Here is a 6700-nt window from a genome sequence, read left to right on the forward strand (position 1 = left end):
TACGATATAACCTATGAAGTTATGTATTATTACGATATAACGTATGACGTCATGTAGTATTACGTTATAACGTATGCCGTCATGTAGCATTACGTTATAACATATGACGTCATGTAGTATTACGATATAACGTACAACGTTACATAGAATTACGATATAACGCACAACGTTATGTCGTATTACGTTATAACGTATCATGTCATGTAGCATTACGTTATAACGTATGACTTTATGGAGTATTACGTTATAACGTATGATGTCATGTGGTATTACGTTATTGCGAATAACGTTATATTGTGTTACTTTATTATGTATGACGTCATGTAGTATTACGTTATAACGTATGACGGTATGTAGTATTACGTTATTCCGTATAACGTTATATAGTGTTACTTTATGAAGTATGACGTTATGTTGTATTACGTTATAACGTATGACGTTATGGAGTATTACGTTATAACGTATGAGGTCATGTGGTATTACATTATTACGAATATCGTAATATTGTGTTACTTTATGACGTACGACGTCATGTAGCATTACTTTATGACGTATGACGTCATGTGGTATTACGTTATTGCGAATAACGTTATATTGTGTTACTTTATGACGTATGACGTCATGTAGTATTACTTCATGACGTATGACGTCATGTTGTATTAGGTTACAACGTATGACGTTATGTATTATTACGATATAACGTATGACGTTATGTATTATTACGATATAACGTATGACGTTATGTATTATTACGATATAACGTATGACGTCATGTAGTAATTCGTTCTAACGTATGCCGTCATGTAGTATTACGTTATAACATATGACGTCATGTAGTATTACGATATAACGTACAACGTTATATAGAATTACGATATAACGCACAACGTTACGTCGTAATACGTTATAACGTATCATGTCATGTAGTATTACGTTATAACGTATGACGTCATGTAGTATTGGGTTACAACGTATGACGTTATGTATTATTACGATATAACGTATGATGTCATGTAGTATTACGTTATAACGTATGCCGTCATGTAGTATTACGTTATAACATATGACGTAATGTAGTATTACGATATAACGTACAACGTTATATAGAATTACGATATAACGCACAACGTTATGTCGTATTACGTTATAACGTATGACGTCATGTAGTTTTACGTTATAACGTATGACGTTATGTAGTATTACGTTATAACGTATGACGTCATGTGTTATTACGTTATTACGAATAACGTTATGTCGTATTACGTTATAACGTATGACGTCATGTAGTTTTGCGTTATAACAAATGACGTTATGTAGTATTACGTTATAACGTGTGAGGTCATGTGGTATTACATTATTACGAATATCGTAATATTGTGTTACTTTATGACCTACGACGTCATGTAGTATTACTTTATGACGTATGACGTCATGTAGTATTAGGTTACAACGTATGACGTTATGTATTATTACGATATAACGTATGACGTCATGTAGTATTACGTTATAACGTATGACGTTATGTCGTATTACGTTATAACGTATCATGTCATGTAGTATTACGTTATAACGTATGACGTCATGTAGTAATACGATATAACGTATGACGGTATGTAGTATTACGTTATTCCGTATAACGTTATATCGTGTTACTTTATGAAGTATGACGTTATGTTGTATTACGTTATAACGTATGACGTTATGGAGTATTACGTTATAACGTATGAGGTCATGTGGTATTACATTATTACGAATATCGTAATATTGTGTTACTTTATGACGTACGACGTCATGTAGCATTACTTTATGACGTATGACGTCATGTGGTATTACGTTATTGCGAATAACGTTATATTGTGTTACTTTATTATGTATGACGTCATGTAGTATTACGTTATAACGTATGACGGTATGTAGTATTACGTTATTCCGTATAACGTTATATAGTGTTACTTTGTGAAGTATGACGTTATGTTGTATTACGTTATAACGTATGACGTTATGGAGTATTACGTTATAACGTATGAGGTCATGTGGTATTACATTATTACGAATATCGTAATATTGTGTTACTTTATGACGTACGACGTCATGTAGCATTACTTTATGACGTATGACGTCATGTGGTATTACGTTATTGCGAATAACGTTATATTGTGTTACTTTATGACGTATGACGTCATGTAGTATTACGTTATAACGTATGACGGTATGTAGTATTACGTTATTCCGTATAACGTTATATCGTGTTACTTTATGACGTGTGACGTCATGTAGTATTACTTTATGACGTATGACGTCATGTAGTATTAGGTTACAACGTATGACGTTATGTATTATTACGATATAACGTATGACGTTATGTATTATGACGATATAACGTATGACGTTATGTAGTATTACGATATAACGTATGACGTCATGTGGTGTTACGTAATTGCGAATAACGTTATATTGTGTTACTTTATGACGTATGACGTCATGTAGTATTAGGTTGCAACGTATGACGTTATGTATTATTACGATATAACGTATGACGTCATGTAGTTTTGCGTTATAACGTATGACTTTACGTAGTATTACGTTATAACGTATGATGTTATGGAGTATTACGTTATAACGTATGACGTCATGTGGTAATACTTTATTACGAATAACGTTATATTGTGTTACTTTATGACGTATGACGTCATGGAGTATTAGGTTACAACGTATGACGTTATGTATTATTACGATATAACGTATGACGTTATGCAGTATTAGGTTATAACGTATGACGTCATGTAGTTTTGCGTTATAACGTATGACGTTATGTAGTATTACGATATAACGTATGACGTCATGTGGTATTACGTTATTGCGAATAACGTTATATTGTGTCACTTTATGACGTATGACGTCATATAGTATTACGTTTTAACGTATGACGGTATGTGGTATTGCGTTATTCCGTATAACGTTATATAGTGTTACATTATAAAGTATGACGTCGTGTAGTATTACGTTATAACGTATGACGTTATGTATTATTACGATATAACGTATGACGTTATGCAGTATTAGGTTATAACGTATGACGTCATGTAGTTTTGCGTTATAACGTATGATGTTATGGAGTATTACGTTATAACGTATGACGTCATGTGGTAATACTTTATTACGAATAACGTTATATTGTGTTACTTTATGACGTATGACGTCATGTAGTATTAGGTTACGACGTATGACGTTATGTATTATTACGATATAACGTATGACGTTATGCAGTATTAGCTTATAACGTATGACGTCATGTAGTTTTGCGTTATAACTTATGACGTTATGTAGTATTGCGATACAACGTATGACGTCATGTGGTGTTACGTTATTGCGAATAACGTTATATTGTGTTACTTTATGACGTATGACGTCATGTAGTATTACGTTATAACGTATGACGGTATGTAGTATTACGTTATTCCGTATAACGTTATATAGTGTTACTTTATGATGTATGACGTTATGTTGTATTACGTTATAGCGTATGACGTTATGGAGCATTACGTTAGAACATATGAGGTCATGTGGTATTACATTAGTACGAATATCGTAATATTGTGTTACTTTATGGCGTATGACGTCATGTAGTATTACTTTGTGACGTATGACGGTATGTAGTATTACGTTATTCCGTATAACGTTATATAGTGTTACGTTATAAAGTATGACGTCGAGTAGTATTACGTTATAACGTATGACTTTATGGAGTATTACGTTATAACGTATGATGTCATGTGGTATTATGTTATTACAAATATCGTAATATTGTGTTACTTTATGACGTATGACGTCATGTAGTATTACTTTATGACGTATGACGTTATGTTGTATTTGGTTACAACGTATGATGTTATGTATTATTACGATATAACGTATGACGTTATGTATTATTACGATATAACGTATGACGTTATGCAGTATTAGGTTATAACGTATGACGTCATGTAGTTTTGCGTTATAACGTATGCCGTCATGTAGCATTACGTTATAACATATGACGTCATGTAGTATTACGATATAACGTACAACGTTATATAGAATTACGATATAACGCACAACGTTATGTCGTATTACGTTATAACGTATCATGTCATGTAGCATTACGTTATAACGTATGACTTTATGGAGTATTACGTTATAACGTATGATGTCATGTGGTATTACGTTATTGCGAATAACGTTATATAGTGTTACTTTATGAAGTATGACGTTATGTTGTATTACGTTATAGCGTATGACGTTATGGAGCATTACGTTATAACGTATGAGGTCATGTGGTATTACATTAGTACGAATATCGTAATATTGTGTTACTTTATGACGTACGACGTCATGTAGTATTACTTTATGACGTATGACGTCATGTGGTATTACGTTATTACGAATAACGTTATATTGTGTTACTTTATGTAGTATGACTTATGTAGTATGACGTGATGTAGCATTTCTTTATAATGTATGACGTTATGTAGCATTACGGTATAACGAATAACGCTGTACTGTGTTACTTTATAACGTATGACGTTATGTAGTGTTACGTTATAACGTATGACGTCGTGTAGTATTACGTTATAACGTATGACGTTATGTATTATTACGATATAACGTAATACGTTATGCAGAATTGGGTTATAACGTATGACGTCATGTAGTTTTGCGTTATAACGTATGACGTTACGTAGTATTACGTTATAACGTATGATGTTATGGAGTATTACGTTATAACGTATGAGGTCATGTGGTATTACGTTATTACGAATATCGTAATATTGTGATACTTTATGACGCATGACGCCATGTAGTATTACTTTATTACGTATGACGTCATGTAGTATTAGGTTATAGCGTATGACGTTATGTATTATTACGATATAACGTATGACGTTATGCAGTATTAGGTTATAACGTATGATGTCATATACTTTTGCGTTATAACGTATGACGTTATGGAGTATTACGTTATAACGTATGACGTGTTGTGGTATTACGTTATTGCGAATAACGTTATATTGTGTTACTTTATAACGTATGACGTCATGTAGTATTACGTTATAACGTATGGCGTTATGTAGTATTACGATTTCACGTATGACGTCATGTGGTATTACGTTATTGCGAATAACGTTATATTGTGTTACTTTCTGATGTATGACGTCATGTAGTATTACGTTATAGCGTATGACGTTATGGAGCATTACGTTATAACGTATGAGGTCATGTGGTATTACATTAGTACGAATATCGTAATATTGTGTTACTTTATGACGTACGACGTCATGTAGTATTACTTTATGACGTATGACGTCATGTGGTATTACGTTATTGCGAATAACGTTATATTGTGTTACTTTATGACGTATGACGTCATGTAGTATTGCGTTATAACGTATGACGGTATGTAGTATTACGTTATTCCGTATAACGTTATATCGTGTTACTTTATGACGTATGACGTCATGTAGTATTACTTTATGACGTATGACGTCATGTAGTATTACTTTATGACGTATGACGTCATGTAGTATTAGGTTACAACGTATGACGTTATGTATTATTACCATATAACGTATGACGTCATGTAGTATTACGTTATAACGTATGACGTCATGTAATTTTGCTTTATAACGTATGATGTTATGGAGTATTACGTCATAACGTATGACGTCATGTAATTTTGCTTTATAACGTATGATGTTATGGAGTATTACGTTATAACGTATGACGTCATGTGGTAATACTTTATTACGAATAACGTTATATTGTGTTACTTTATGACGTATGACGTCATGTAGTATTAGGTTACAACATATGACGTTATGTAGTATTGCGATACAACGTATGACGTCATGTGGTGTTACGTTATTGCGAATAACGTTATATTGTGTTACTTTATGTAGTATGACTTATGTAGTATGACGTGATGTAGCATTTCTTTATAATGTATCACGTTATGTAGCATTACGGTATAACGAATAACGTTGTACTGTGTTACTTTATAACGTATGACGTTATGTAGTGTTACGTTATAACGTATGACGTCGTGTAGTATTACGTTATAACGTATGACGTTATGTATTATTACGATATAACGTAATACGTTATGCAGAATTGGGTTATAACGTATGAGGTCATGTAGTTTTGTGTTATAACGTATGACGTTACGTAGTATTACGTTATAACGTATGAGGTCATGTGGTATTACGTTATTACGAATAACGTTAAATTGTGTTACTTTATGACGTATGACGTCATGTAGTATTACTTCATGACGTATGACCTCATGTAGTATTAGGTTACAACGTATGACGTTATGTATTATTACGATATAACCTATGAAGTTATGTATTATTACGATATAACGTATGACGTCATGTAGTATTACGTTATAACGTATGCCGTCATGTAGCATTACGTTATAACATATGACGTCATGTAGTATTACGATATAACGTACAACGTTATATAGAATTACGATATAACGCACAACGTTATGTCGTATTACGTTATAACGTATCATGTCATGTAGTATTACGTTATAACGTATGACGTCATGTAGTATTGGGTTACAACGTATGACGTTATGTATTATTACGATATAACGTATGATGTCATGTGGTATTACGTTATTACGAATAATGTTATATTGTGTTACTTTATGACG

This window comes from Bombus terrestris, unplaced genomic scaffold (genome assembly GCF_910591885.1).
Source record: "Bombus terrestris unplaced genomic scaffold, iyBomTerr1.2, whole genome shotgun sequence".
Classification (NCBI taxonomy): Eukaryota; Metazoa; Arthropoda; class Insecta; order Hymenoptera; family Apidae; genus Bombus; species Bombus terrestris.